Source organism: Phocoena phocoena, chromosome 11 (assembly GCF_963924675.1).
Source record: "Phocoena phocoena chromosome 11, mPhoPho1.1, whole genome shotgun sequence".
NCBI classification, from domain to species: domain Eukaryota; kingdom Metazoa; phylum Chordata; class Mammalia; order Artiodactyla; family Phocoenidae; genus Phocoena; species Phocoena phocoena.
In genome coordinates this window covers 3,139,062-3,154,770 of record NC_089229.1, presented here as the reverse complement: position 1 = coordinate 3,154,770, position 15,709 = coordinate 3,139,062, and the positions used below count along the sequence as shown (strand labels likewise).

General features: G+C 45.8%; 1 protein-coding gene across 3 annotated transcripts in view; it reads left to right on the top strand.

Moving 5' to 3' along the window:
* The window catches only part of TBC1D22A (TBC1 domain family member 22A), a 318,317-nt gene that overhangs the window by 12,661 nt on the left and 289,947 nt on the right, over positions 1–15,709 (top strand). The window lies entirely within an intron of this gene.

The window sequence follows — 15,709 nt, the reverse complement described above, 5'->3', positions numbered from 1 at the left end:
AAGCCCGCGCACAGCAATGAAGACACAACACAGGCAAATATAAATTAAAAAAAAAAAAAAAAAAAAAAGCATTCCTGGGGACTTCCCTGGCGGTCCAGTGATTATCCACTGCAGGAGGCATGGATTTTCTCCCTGGTTGGGGAAGTGAGATCCCACATGCCGTGTGGCAAGACCAAAAACAAAAAGCTTTACTGACTGGTGTTGTAAAGGCAGCCTGGATAAAACCCTGAAGAGATGGCATTGGTCCCCGGGGCCCATCTCTCTCTTTTGGGCGTTCCTGCATCTGCCCAGCGTCTCCAGCCTGTCTTCATGTTGGGGCCCCGTCCTCTAGGAGCGCTCTTCCCGGTTCTCTCTTTAAACCTTAGCTTTGCCCGTTCTTCTGTCATCTTTCCCTTACCAATGGGGGCGTTTTCTGTGCCTTCTGCAGAAGAGGTGACCTTTATAGGAACTCAGGGCTCTTGTGGGAGGCGCTTCTAGTTGGGGGCCGCTTCGGGGCACATTGTGGGCGTCTCTCTGCCTTCCTTCCTGACCCGTCCTGTGCTGTCCTTTGTCTGGACCCAACCCTCTCACCGAGCTGGGAGCCTCTGTTACATCGCGGTGTTGGAGCCTGTGATGCCTTGTTAGTTCTCAGTCATTCTTCTTCCATCTGACAGTCCTTCCTGGCTGCTCAGGCATGAGGTCATCAGGATATATACCAGTTGGACCCAGAGGACACGGCTCATGGTCCCCGCCTTGCCTACTGGTAACAAATTAGTCTTTTTTTTTTTTTTTTTTTGCGGTACGTGGGCCTCTCACTGCTGTGGCCTCTCCCGTTGCAGAGCACAGGCTCCGGATGCGCAGGCTCAGCGGCCACGGCTCATGGGCCCAACCGCTCTGCGGCATGTGGGATCTTCCCGGACCGGGGCACAAACCCGTGTCCCCTGCATCAGCAGGCGGACCCTCAACCACTGCGCCACCAGGGAAGCCCAAATTAGTCTTTCTTAAGTTTCATTTTCTTATTTTGGAGGATGATAAAAATTTCCGTCCTTTCCACATGAAGTATACTGAAATGTTCTGTGATGGTAGCAGTGCAGACTCTGTTATCCGGGGCGGGAGGGGTGGACTTGGGCCTGTTTAAAGGTTCATCGAGTGACGTTGGTCATCTGGGCGACGGGTGCTGAAGGCGTGCTTTTGAACCCTGAGCCTTCCCCTCACGCGCACCTGCTCCCTGGCACCTGGGCCAGGAGGGACTGGTCTAGTCCTTCCCCATCTTCACTTCTCCCTAGCTCGCCCGCCCGCCCTCCCTCCTTCCTTCCTTCCTTCCTTTTAACACCTTTGTAGAGATATCATTTATGTAACATACATTTCACCCACTTAAAGTATACAATTCAGTGTTTTTAGTGTGTTCACCCAGCTGTGCCACCATCACCACAGAGAGAGGCCCAGAACTCATCAGCAGTGATTCCCCTTCCCTCGTCCCAGCCCCTGACAACTGCTGATGTACCTTTCGTTTCTATAGCTCTGCCTGTTCTGGATGTGTCATGTAAATTGAATTATATGTGTGGTCCTTTGTGACTAGCTTCTTTGACTGACTGTGACGTTTTCAAGGGTCACCCTTGTTGGAGCATCTCTTTTTATGACCTAATAATGAATATTCCATCGTATGGATAGGCACATTTGATTTATCCATTCATCAGTTGATGGACATTTGGACTCTTTCCACATTTTGGCTGTTATGAATAATACAGTACACGTTTTTGTGTAGACATGTTTCCATTTCCCTTGGGTGTGTACCTAGAAGCGGAATCACAGGGTCATGTGGTCAATGTTGGACCTTTTGAAGACCTGCCAGGCTGTTGTCCAGAGCGGCTGCACCCATTTTCACTCCCATCCACAGCGTGTGAGGGTTTCAGTTTCTCTGCATCCTCGCCAACACATATTATCTTTAAATTTTTGCCCCCCTCCTGGCTGTGAAGTGGTGCCTAATTGTGATTTTTTCTTTTTTTTTAAATTTTTTGGTCACGGCTTGCGGCATGCAGGATCTTAGTTCTTGACCAGGGATCGAACCCCTGCCCCCTGCAGTGGAAGTGCAGAGTCTTCACCACTGGACTGCCAGGGAAAGTGCAGAGTCTTAACCACTGGACTGCCAGGGAAGTCCCTCTAGTTGTGATCTTGATTTGCATTTCTGTGGTGGCTAATGACGGTGAGCCTTCTTTCTGAAAGATTTCTGTGTACAGTGTAGGAAGAATGGGGTCGGAGGAGACTTAGAGAAACGTGTCTTCGAGGAGCGCTCCAGGCACTGCATTCCCTGACCCTCTGAAGGGCTGTGCCTGCAAACACCTCCCCTCTCAGAGCCAGAGCCATCTGTTTGAAACACTAGAACACATTTCATACTTTCAGGAAGGCATACAGATGAATACAGGGAATGTAGACCACGTCCACAGTTGATGCTGTTGTGTCCTCTTCCTGGGCCCAGCTCTTTACTCTCACTTCCCCTGATCGTCACAGTTCTGAACTTTGCGGTTACCCTGCATGCAGTAGGATTTTTGACCACTCATGTATGTACCCAAAAATGATATACTGTCTCATTTTTGCATTTAAAAAACTTCCTGTAAGTGGTGTTGTCGTACTGTGTGTATTCAACATTCCGCTATTATGTTAATGAACTTTCTCCATCTTGAATCTGGTGGCTGAAGTCCCTTCATGTTTACTGTGGTTGGTCTTCCATTATATGCATCTGTTCTAGTTTGTTTATTCATTATTAAGTTGATAATGGACATCTAGATTTTTCTTAACATTTTTTCTCTTTGTGGTATTATGAACATCGCTGAACCTGTCTCCTTGTGTACCTGTGTAACTGTTTTTCCAGGGTGTGTAGCTGGCAGTGGAACTATGTGACGTGGATCTGCTTTTTAGAAGGAATGATTAGGGTTCAGGGAATTACTGTAGTGTTTTAAAGCAGTACAATTTCTAAAAAAGTTTATTGGTTAATGTATTTTTTAAGGAAAGATTTCATTATTTGAAAGGAGGTATGTGTATTAGTTACCACTTATTCTTTAAAAAGGGCTTTAGTTGAAGCCTGTTTTTCTCTTTCCCTATGCAAAACCGAATAAAGATGTAATTTTAATAAGATAAAATGAGGTTCCTTTTAGTCTGAGCTTGAACTTGGTTGGAACATTTTCTGCTCAGTAAACACAGGTGGTTTGCCCATGAAGCATTAATGCGTTTCCTGCTGTCCTGGGAGGGAAAGGCCTGCAGTATGTGACAATGCTGCAGACTTTTGTGAAAATGACATGCAAGTGGTGGGTTGCAGACCAGACCGCCTGCTGGTTTGGAGCTGTATTGAATACATTTGCGCATAATGGAAGAATGCAAATGCTCGAGGAAAGATAGATTGATAGTATTGGTAAATACTGTCGTAGGTCACTGCAGTACTCACACTGCTATTGTATGGTTATCTCATTTCATACACATTCTTATTTCCATTTCCGGGATGAGGAAGGTGAAGCTCGGAACAATTACTTGGTTAACGCTCTTAGTGGGACTTGAACCCAGGCCTTCGGATTCTTAAAACTGGAAACTTTCTACCAAGGTCAGGGAGGCATCCATGGAAAGTTCAGGAAAGGGACCACAACAGATGGGTGGTGCTTGACCTAGGCAGGCTGATACTTTTTTTTTTTTTGGCCAAAAAAAAGGAAAAAAGAAAAGAAAGCTCTTGGGTGTCACTGGGAAGTCTTGAAGGCTGCAGCCTGAGTCCCTCACGTGTCTAGCAGTTGGGCGCAGGCCGTCACCCGGGACCCCCGCCAGCGCTGTTAGTTGTGGTGCCCACACCTACGGGCCCTCCATGTGGCTGGCTGGTGTGGGCTTCCTCACAGCATGGTGGCCAGGAGAACCCAGTGGAACCTGTATTGCCTTTTAAAAAAGTTACATCTTTATTGAGGTTCACATATCATAATTCACCTATTTTAATTCACATACGCCACCATTCACTCATTTCAAGTGTAAAATTCAATGATACTATATTGTATTCAAGAGGTTGTATAACTCTCACCACAGTCAATTTTAGAACATGTTTATCATCTCAGAAAGAAACCCTGTACTCATTAGTGGTCACCCCGGCTTCCCACCCCACACCCCAGGAAACCACTGATCTTTCTGTCTCTGTAGTATGATTTGTCCATTAGAGACATTTCATATAGATGGAGTCATATGATAATGTGGGGATTTTTTGGTGACTGACTGGCTTCCTGTACTCAGCGTAATGTTTGCGAGGTCCTTTGTGTTGTAGCATGTATCAGCACTTCATTTTATAGCTGAGTAATCTTCCATTTTATGGGTGTACCACATTTTGTTTACCTGTCCATCTAGGGTGCAACTTTTTTCTTCGCATGTGGTTATCTAGTTGTCCCGGCACCATCTGTTGAAAGACAGTTCTTTCTCCAGTGAAGGGTCTTGGCACCATTAAAAAAAAAAAAATCAATTGACTGTAAATGTGAGGAGTCTAGAATCTCACTTCTGTTCCACTGATCTCTACGTTTATCCTTATGCCACTACCATACTGACTTGATTACTGAATCTTTTAGTAAGTTTTGAAATCTGGAGGAGTGAGTCCTCAACTTCTTCTTTTTCAAGAGTGTTTTAACCTGGTCATTCTGGGTCTCTTGAGTTTCCATGTGAATTTCAGGGTCATCTTATCAATTTCTACGTAGAAGCTGCCTGGTATTTTGATAGGGATGCGTTGAGTCTGTAGTGAATTTAGAGAGTGCTGTAGGCTTAACAATATTACGTCTTTTAATACAAACATGGGTATTTTTCCATTGATTGAGGTTTTCTTTAAATTCTTTCAATAGTAGTTTTTAGTTTTCAGAGTATAAGTTTTATACACCTTTTGTTAATCTGTTCCTAAACATATCATTCTTTTTGATGTTATAATAAGTGGAGTTGTTTTTTTAATTTCGTTTTTGGATTGTTCATTGTGAATGTATAGAAATACAATTAGTATTTGTATGTTCGTCTTGTATGTTGAGGCCTTGCTGAATTTGTTGTTTAGTTTCACTACTTTTTTAGTGAATTCTTTAGTATTTTCTGTACATAAGATTATATTATCTTGTTCGTTTTACTTCTTCGTTTCTAATCTGGATGCCTTTTATTCTCATTCTTGCCTAGTTGCCCTAAGACCTCCAGTACAATATTGAACAAAAGTGGGGAGAGTGGACATCCTTGTCTTGTTCCTGACCTTAGGGGGAAAACGTTCAGTCATTCGCCTTAGGTATGATGTTAGATATGGGTTTTTTGTAGATGTCTTTTATCAGGATGAGGACATTTCCTTCTACTACTAGTTGTTGAGCATCTTTATCATGAAGGGGTGTTGGGTTTTGCAGGTGCTTTTTCTGTGACTATTGAAGTCATTGTGTGGCTTTGTCCTTTTTCCTATTGGGATTTTCAGGTTTTAAGCCAGCCTTGCACTCCTTGGATAAATCCTACTTGGTCATGATGTACAGTCCTTTTTTAATGTTGTTGGATTTGGTTTGCTAGTATTTTGTTGAGGAGTTTTGTGCGTATATTTATAGGAGATACCGGTCTGTAGTTTTTTTTTTTTTTTTTTTTTTGGCCGCGCCGCTTGCGGGATCCTAGTTCCCTGACCAGGGAGTCCCTGTAGTTTTCTTTTGTGATGTATTTGTCTGCTTTTGGTATCAGGGTAATTCTGGCCTCAGAATGAGTTGGGAAGTGGGTGCGCTCCTGCTTTTCTCCCCTTTACCGGAACAGCTCTGCTTCTGCCTGTCCTGTGCTTCTCTGTAGAAATTCTTTTGAAAAGTTGGTTTACTGCTAAAACACCCCCCTTCACACACAAAATGAAACCTCACAGGACAACAAAACTGGAGCTACATGTGTTAACACTGACACACAAAAAAACCATCTTGAGAGAAAATAAAGCTGCAAAAAGATATATAAAGTTGGTATATTATAAAATAATATTAACTTAATCTTTACAAACATGCAGAATAATACCATAGGTTGCCTAGAGACGCACAAGTCTGCAGTAAAGGTATAAACACTTGTGTGAGAATTTTAAGTGTCAGATTCAGGTTGCTAGTGACCTCATAGGACAGTAGAATTGGGGAGGGTTTCACATCTATTGTATGACAAAATGATAGGGTTTTTGTTTTTCCGGCCGTGCAGCGAGGCTTGCAGGGGCTTAGTTCCCAGACCAGGGATCGAACCTGGACCCCATAGCGAAAGCACCAAGCCCTAACCAGGGACCGCCAGGGAAGCCCCCAAATGATAGGGTTTCGGATGGCGCTAAAGTGACGCTGTGGTGTTTGTGTGGGTATTTATGTTCTAGGTGCTATTAAGCTGGCCTTGCAACCTGCTAGCTGGGTGTGACCTTGGGCAGGCCACTTAAGCTTTCTGTCCCTCAGTTTCTCCATCTGTACGGTGGGGATAGCCATATCTGCCTGCTGGGTTGTGAGGATAAGAGGAACAGACGCACTGAGTTTGAAATGATGCTAAATCTGTTCACCATGGCTGTTATGCTCTGTGTTTTATTGTCTGCTGTATCTCATGCTGAAGAGCAAACAGGAGTCTGGAGCAGATTCGGAGGCTGTTGGGAAAGGCTGAAGCTGAGTGGTTGGCGCACAGTGGGGTGGGCATGGTGTTGTCCCTCCCCCTTCCTGTGTGTTTCTTGCCTTTGGGAGAAGCTTCTCCTCCAGGGCCCCTCCAGGCCCGACGTGACCTCCCTGTGGGCCTTGCCCACCGCAGAGGTGTCCTCACAGGGCAAGTGGAGGGTCACTGCCTTGCTTTCGGATCACAGCAAAGACAGGCCTCTTGAGAGCCCCTCCCCTCCTCTGTGGAGTGAGGGCTGGACTGGGGTCTTCAGGCCCCTCTGCACTCTGGTGTCCCAGGACCTCGAGGCAAGGTCTGCCCTGGCACTTGCCTTCTGCGCACTCTAGTGACAGGCCACCAGCTGTGGCTTTCATTTCCCAACCATTTCACCCTCTCCCGCGCCGTCAGGGTCTTCTCGTGTTGTTCTCTTTGCTTGGAACGTTCTGTCTACCTCACTCTTCCTATTCTTTTCATAGGTCTCAGTTTAAGGAATTTTTCCTCGAGGAACCTTCCTTTTCCGTAAGACTGGCTTTATGTACCCTTGTGGCACGCTATGGTAGGAATTCTCATGGAGCCTTATAATGCTGGTTCGTTTTTTGCTATTATAAGTAAACTGCAAGGTCCTTAAGAGTTTGGACTACAGTGTGCTCATCTGTGCCTGCCCAGCACCCATCATAACGCCCGTCACAAAGTGGCATTGTCGGATGTTTGTTAAATTGTGCTGAGAAGTTTTAGGATGTAAAAAAGAGCGTTTTACCTGATTTAAACGTGCTGCAGGCACAGGAATGGAAAACTGAACAGAAACTGCATAGGAAACTGAAAAAATGACCTATATATAATAATTTAATGTACTATTAAAGATGATACCCTCAAACCAGTGGGGGAAAGGGTAGGTTGTTTAATAAATTGGAATGGGTTACTTTTTAAAGAAGTTTCCTACTAAGTAGCATATAGCGAAATAAAATAAATTCTAGGCGACTGAAAACACGGGGGTAAAAAATGAAACCACAGAAATATGAAACACACTCATATTTATGCAGCCTTAGGTGTTATGGACTGAATGTTTGCGTGCCCCCCAAATTCGTATGTTGAGATCCTAACCCCCAACGTGATGGTGTTAGGAAGTGGGGCCTTTGGGAGGTGATTATGTCATGAGGGTGGAACCCTCGTGAATGAGGTTAGTGTCCTTACAAGAGAGACCCCAGAGGGCTCTTTCACCCATTCTGCCATGTGAGGATATAGGGAGATGTCTGTCTGCACACCAGGAAGGGAGTTCTCCCCAGACACTGAAAGCGCATATGCCTTGATCTTGGACTTCCCAGCCTGCACGACCGTGAGACTTTGTTTATAAGCTGCTCAGTGCATGGTATTTTTTATTATAGCACCCTGAATGGACTAGGGCAGTAGGGGGTGGGCTTTTCCAAGTATAGTCCTCAAAGCAGAACCCTCCGTAAAGGATAAAAGTGTGATGACTTAACATAAACCTTTAAGCCTCCCACATACCAGGAAAACAGATTTGCTACCTGTATTAGTTTTCCATTGCTGCCGAAACAGATTACCACAAACCTCCTGGCTAATAACACATATTTATCGTCTTACAGTTCTGGAGGTCAGAAGTCTGCACACAGGTCTCACTGGGCTAAAACCAAGGTGTTGGCAGGGCTTTCTGGAGTCTCTAGGCGAGAAACCATCTCCTTACCATTCTAGCTTCTCAAGGCTGCCTTGACTATGGCCCCCTTTCTGCATCCTCAAAGCCAGCTGTGCAGCCTCGAGCTGAGCCTTCCTCCATGGTCATGAGCTCCCCGACCACAGCCGGGGAGGTTTTCCACTTAAGGACTTATGATTAGATTGAACCCACCTGAATAACGCAGGATGCTCTCCCAAGGTGTGTGCCCTTGGTCACATCTAAAAAGCCCCCTCTGCTGTGTTGTTACCGAGTCTAAGCTGGTACTGCCCGCTGCACAACAGGCCAGTTATCGAGAGAAAAGTTGTTGGGACAGGGAGTAGCGACTTTATTCAGAAAGCCAGCAGACCAAGAGGATGGTGGGCCCGTGCCCCGAAGAGCCAGCTTGCCTGAGTTAGAACTCAGGCTCCTTTTATACGAAAAGGGGAGGGGGTAAAGTGAAACACTTCCTGGTTCCTGTCAGCCCCCAGAGAGGATGTGTTCATTTCTTCCTGCCTGCAGTCCTTCACAGGTGGGCCTGGGCAGGAGGTTTCCTGTGAGCTAAACAAAGGTATTTTAGCTTAACGGTCATTACCTGGGAGGCAGGGTGCCCAGAGATGGGCCACTATGTATGATTTAAGCTTCTAGGCAACATCCCTTTAGTGATGAACTTGTGATGGAATATAAAAAGGTTCTTCCGTATCACTATTCCCCACTGTCAGCATCCATTCAACGGTCTTGTGGGAAAAGGAATGAAGACCATTCTGCTGAACGGAGGTGATGAATATCCCTTAGAATTTTTATCTACAACTAGTTGAACCCGACGAAACCTCTTAGCACTTGGTTGTCTAATTCGTAACTGAACTTGGGGTTTTGGTTCCAGTTCCCAGTACATATACTAAATTCCGGTGCTGTGTATTTGGACCCAGTTAAACAAATTGGTTGCCCCTTCTCCAGTGGGCAATGGAGACGGAATTCCCGTCTACTTCGGTTGGATGGCCAGGCCTGTTGGAGGTAAACTCATGAATAAATAGTGCCCGAAGTTTTAATGTGATTGGCCACCGCTAGGTCTTTAGCATTTATAGATCCTCCTGCCTGGGCACACACCTGCAATGGCCTGCCATACAGTATTCTAAAGGGGCTTAATTTAAGCCCGCTTCTGGGAGCCACTGATCCGTAGCAGCGCAACTGGCAAGGCCTTATCCCAAGTTCAGTGTCTCGCGACATGTTTTAGCGACGTTCCTTTTTAATGTATGATTCATTTTCTTGGTTTTTCCCGTTGATTATGGTCTCCAGGATGAATGTTGTTTTAATGCCGTCATCGAAATCAGGGGATAATTTCCCTACGGAGGGCTTTACCCACATCAGAGATCTTCTGTCCAGGTGGCATATGTTTCCACGCATCCTGAAAGAGCGTCCACACAAACACCACCAGCGTGTCTGAAATTTCTTGCAGTTTAAGGCATTTGTGGAGAGTCTGTCTTTCAGTCCTCGGTGGGGCAGGTTCCTCTGTGTTGAGTCCCCATCTGGGGAGGTCTGACAGCAGGCTCTGGGTTATTTTTAAAGACCTTGGGGGAAAGAGCTCTGTCTCCTTTTCTGGGATTTTCATGAGCTCCATCTGTAGGCATAAAGCGTGTTCTGGGGGAATTCCCTGGCGGTCCAGTGGTTAGGACTGGGCTTCCACTGCCGCGGGCCCGGATTCGATCCCTTGTTGGAGAACTAAGATCCCACGAGCTATGCGCTGCGGCAAAAAAAAAAAAAAAAGAAAATAAAAAGTGTGTGTTCTGGATTCTGATGTCAAGGCGTTTTGGTGAAAAACTTCAGGGTGAGGTCTGTCAGAAAGACAGTCAGCTCACTTCCCACTGTCGGTTTTACCCGGGGCTCCTGTGGGAAGTTAGGCGCCTCGAGTCCAAGGGAGCCCCTGGGCCTCTTCCGAGCGTCCCTGTCTTTCTACCGGGCGAGGGGCTCCTGCTGACTGTTTTCTGTTTTCCAGCGTTCCTGGTCCTCACAGCATGCTGTTCTTTCCCCAGTGAGGGCTCACCCCTCCTTCCGGGAATCCAGCGCCACTGCCGAAGAAGTGGCGTGTCGTCTAAGAGCGTCGTCTTTCTTCTGTCGTTGTTCCCTGTTGAACACTTTAAAAGCAACATCTACCAATCGAGAAGGGTTCATTCCAAATTCACCAGCAACTTTGTCCTGATATCTGAAGCGCTTTGCTCCGAAATGTCAAATTGACCATTCTGATATTTTCAGGGACCTCGGGATCTGCATTAGTATGACGTCTGCAGGACTGATAAATCCTCTCCAAAAATTCAGAGAGGTCTTCATTTGTTTTGCTGAGTTTCTTGAATGTTGTTCAAACTCTTTAGCTTTGGTTTCCCCTTTCAGAGCCCTGCCAAAGTGGGGCCTTCCTCCCTCACTGGGGTCCCCCTTGGCTCGGCTGTGGGTGCTGCCAGGTGGGCTTCAGGTGCAGAGGATCCTCCCTGTACCCAGTTAAAGAAGTCTGAGAAACCCAGCCAGCTGGTCATTTGCATTTAGTCCCCCTATGAGATAATGGCATAGGGGAAATAGCCATGATGTCCCGGAAGTGGCTCCTGGCCCAAATTGGGTGCCCTGTCGGGTCTTAGATGGCGATACCAGACCAAGTCCCTGTGCCCCAGAAGCTAACACAGGCTTTTCTAATTGATCCCTAGAAGGAGGGGAGGTCCTGAGCCCCAGTGTCGGGAACGGGAGGTAGTGGACGGGGTGGATATGTTGGCAGAACGGCCAGAGTGGCTGGGACGCCAGCTCAGCCGGAGGAGTGCAGGTTTGAAGCCGTGTGTGCTCGTTCTCATTCCCTTCCTTATTTTCCCTGATAACAGAGCCAATGCTTGCACAGAAAGGATGCCGTCATTCTTCCCTGCTTTTCCCACAAAACAGCTATAGAGTCGTTCAAAAGCCACTTAAAACCATAGATAGCAATTGATCATCTAACCATTAAAAGGATGCCTTTTTGCTTTGGCATCAACCAACTGGGATTGCAGTGCAGTTGAACAAAAACTTGGTTACTGCTGTGGCAAACATTTTAAGATCATTTCTATAATTATGACTGTTGTCTTTACCAGGCTATTCCAGAATTTTAGGAGCTCCATGTAATTTCTAGACTGTATTCATTTACCCATGTGATACGACCTAAGAAGTTTATCATCACTCATCTGACAGTGCCTCTCCTGCAATTCAACACACCACGTAAGCCCAGTGAGTTTAATATTCCTCTCTCCGAGACGGAGAGAAAACAAGTAATTTGAGGTGTTCCAGGGACCCTCCGGAAAATCCAGAAGTTAGCCAGAGGTCAAGTGAACCCCACTTCGAACTTGATCTTTGGGAAGTTTGTCAAAAATATCAAAGCGTTTTTAACCAGTGATAATAAAAGATCTCAATGGCAAATACAGATCACTTAAACTCATTCTTTTACCAAAAGCAGTTCAATATTTTAAGAAAACTTTGTCCTCTTAGAGAACCAAATTCAGGTCTTGTACCACTTTACCTCTGAGATTTTAATTAAGTTCAATCTTATCTTAGAACTTAGTTTAGTTTCGAGTTACAGAAATCTGGAGAGACTATTCCAGACAGACATTCCCAGAACATTATTCCTGCAGAGTTTACCCAAAACTCTCTACTTCATTTACCTCTATCTTACTTACTTAAAAGCTTCGTCACACTGTTATTTTTCTTGCTGACAAACTTTATAACAGGGATAGGGTCTTATTTGATTTCTAGTAAACCCAGGTACAATGAAAGTATTCTACTTAGTGGTGATGACTCTAAAGTCATATCTGTATCAAACCGACAAGCTTAAGCTCACCTTAACACAGGATGTTAATACTGAGTATTTCCTAGATCACGTGAACCTGAAACTCATTCTGGCCAGTTTCTTTTATATTTGAGTATTTATAAGCACTTAATTTCCTTTAAGCCAATTAAATAGAGCTCTTTTACGGATTAGTTTTGGCGGTGCCACACATCTATAAAACATGTGCAAACACAAACACAGGGACCGCATAGTTCCCATTCGAAAATTTTAGCCGTGAATCAGGTACAACAATGTAAAACCCATCGGTTATAGAAGAGGTTGGATTCAAATTGGGTTTCTGGCAAATGGGACAAATCAAGGTCACCTGTCTCCCATAGCTAAACCCTTTTTACTAGTATTTATGGAAAAGACACTTCTGTTTGTTTGTAGTTTTTGGTGATTTTAGGAACCAAGTGGAACCTTTCTCTTTTTCCTCAAATGTCCCACTCTTGGACAAGGACAGGTTTTTTTTCCCGTTCCTTTCCTCCATTTAATATCAGTAAAAGTTTTAAGTATCACAAAACTGATTTGGCTGTTAGTGGAGAAACAGTACCAAACAAAATGAAACAAAAAAACCAAAAGAACAAACAAAATCCTAAATAAACCCTCAAGTTTGGCCTTGGGGTTTTACATATACCAAGGACACAGGAGACCATAAGCGGCGTAATAAACACAGCAAGAGTAGCAGTACAGGGTGCACAGCGTCCCAAGATAACCCTTTCTAAACCCCCTGTGGAGATCCTAACAGGTACTGTGGCCACATGTTGTTACCATACCATCTTCCACTCACCCATGCTTCAGAGCTGTATTCAGATCCCTTATCCAAAATGCACCTCAGAGGACTTTCTTTGGGGAGAGTTGGAACATTACTCCCTTTTCAAGACAAAACACAAAGGGCACACACAAGTGCTAGCATCCAAAGAAGGCAGCGAGCCGGTCCACAAATCGGGTAGGAGTCCAACACCTCTTCCCACTCTCCGACAGGGTGCTCCAAATACAAAACAAATTCACGAATCGGGTAGAGTCCAGCAGCTCTTCCCACTCTCCGACAGGGTGCTCCACTCAAACACAAAACAAGTTGGCTTAGTCCAGTGAAAAAGCCCCAAACGGAGAGGAAATAAAGTTTCTGGCTGTGCACACCGGAGCGACTTAACCCTACTGTATGGAGCCCGTCGGCCCCCAGAATGTCGATTCCTTGATCCAACTGCCAAGCGCTGGGGTAGCCGGTGTCGTTCCAGGGAACTTTGGAGGGCAGTTCCTCAGGGTAAGTGGTCCTGCCAGCTTCTAGGGCCTTACCCGAAAGGTCCCCGACTGGGGCGGCTGGCCACGAGCAGCGGGGCTCCTAGATGGCTCCCCCAAATTTGTCACCGAGTTCAAGCTCGTACTGCTCGCTGTGTGACAGGCTGACAATTGAGAGGCGAGTTGTTGGGACAGGGAATAACGACTTGATTCAGAAAGCCAGCCGACCAAGAAGATGGTGGGCTCGTGCCGCAAAGAACCATCTTGCCTGACTTATAATTCAGGCTCCTTTTATACGAAAAGGGGAGGGGGTAAAGTCAAACATTTCCTGGTTCCCGTCAGCCCCCAGAGGGGATGTGTTCATTTCTTCCTCCCTGCAGTCATTCGCAGGTGGGCCTGGGCAGGAGGTTTCCTGTGAGCTAAACAAAGGTATTTTAGCTTAATGCTCATTACCTGGGAGGCAGGGTTCCCAGAGATGGACCACTATGTATGATTTAAGCTTATAGGCAACATCCCTTTAGTGATGAACTTCTAATAGAACACAAAGGTTCTTCCCTATGACAGTGTGAGGTGACACGTTCACAGGTGCTGGGCTTGGGAGGTGACACTTTTGGGGCCCTTATTCTGCCCACCTCACTGCCTCAGTGACAAAGGAATCCTTTGTTTACAGAGAGGTTTTTACAAATCAGTGAGAAAAGGGTGAACAGCCCCTTAGAAAAATGGACAAAGGGTCCGAACAGGCATTTTACAAAAAGAAGCAGCACAGATGAACAAAATGTGTTTCAAGATCGCTCAGCCTCCCCAATCATCGAGAAGGTGCAGAAGCAGCACTGAGACCCCTTTTCTCCCATCAAATAGCAATGATTCATGGTCCCTACTGTGGGCCCTTGAATAACACGGGTTTGAACTGCGTGGGTCCGCTTACAAGCAGGTGTTTTTCAGGAGTAAATACTACAGCCCTGCACCATCTGGGTGGGCTGAAGCTGTGTGCGCAGAACTGCCGGTAGGAGCAACCGCAGGGCCTACTGGAAGCAACGCTCAGATTTTCGACTGTGCGGTGGGTCAGTGACCCCGCACACCACGTTGTTCAGGGGTCAGCCGTTTATACCTACCGTCCATACGTGCATCCTTTATGTCCCAAGCCTTCCTTCTCTGGGACTTTATCCTTTAGAAGTTATATTTGTGTGAAAGTATTGTCCCCAGAGAAGTTTATTGCTGCTTTTATAATCACACACAATTTTAAACAAGTTAAATATCTCACGGTCAACACTGGTTAAACAAATTACCCTGTAACCATATGGTGGGACAGTGTGAAATTAGAGGGGAGATTGTCCAGGGAGGTGGTACTCATTATTGAGATTTGTAAAAAACTTACAAAACTTGAAAATAATTATAGATTTATGGGAGTTGCAGAGAAAGGTATGGGAAGGTCCCATGTGCCCTCAGTATTATGTTTTTAAATGTGTATAAGCTACATATATTTTTCGTGTGTATCGCATAATATATGTATAAAGATAAAGTAAATAAATGTATTTAAGTAAATTGAAGAACAGTAATATGGGGAAGTAGTTGTGATACATTACTAAGTAAACAAGGTAGGATTTCATTCATTCTGTTTTAAAAAGCTAAGAAGACTTCATCTATCTACTAAACACCTGAGTGTCTGTGTTTGTCTTTACATACACGCACCCTGCAAGGCTCTGCCTCAGTGTTACAGTGGCTGTCTGTTCCATGTGGACCGCATCAGTTAGGACTCTGAGTGCCCATGGCGTCAACAAACAGGGGCTTGTTTATTTCATGCCATGAAGTCCGAGGTCCAAGGTTGGGCTGGCAGCTCTCAAACCTGCTGGAGACCCGCGCTCTCCTCATCTCCGCCGCCAGTCCCCACCCCACTGCCCTTCTTCCAGGGAGGCTTTAGTTTTAACTCGTGTTTATTTCTCTCGGGGGCAGGATGGCTGAGGCACCTCTTGGCCTCATATGTGTGTTCCGGGCCAGAAGAAGGGGAAAGCTAAGGGCCAGGGGTGTGCCAGCTAAGTGTTTCTCTTTCTGACCGGCCCCGGGTCCCGTGGCCGCCCCTGGCTGGGCGTTGAGAGGAGGAAGGAGCGTGGGTGGGGTCGCTCCACTGACCAGTGTGCCGGCAAGTTACTCTGTTTCCGTCTCTTTTCCAGATCTACTCTGATGAACACAGACTTTATAGTGAAACCATGAAGTCTTTTAACAAAATTATATTTGTCTTCTTTGTAATTCTGTATTCCATCTTTAGACAGAATGGTACCAGAGGAGAACTTCCCAACGGGCGTTTCGTGGTCCGTCTTTTAGTCTGAGGGCAGAGGCTGCGGGGAGACGCACCAGCTCCCCTAGTCGATGCCCGAGGCTCTGTGCTGACGCCCTTGGGG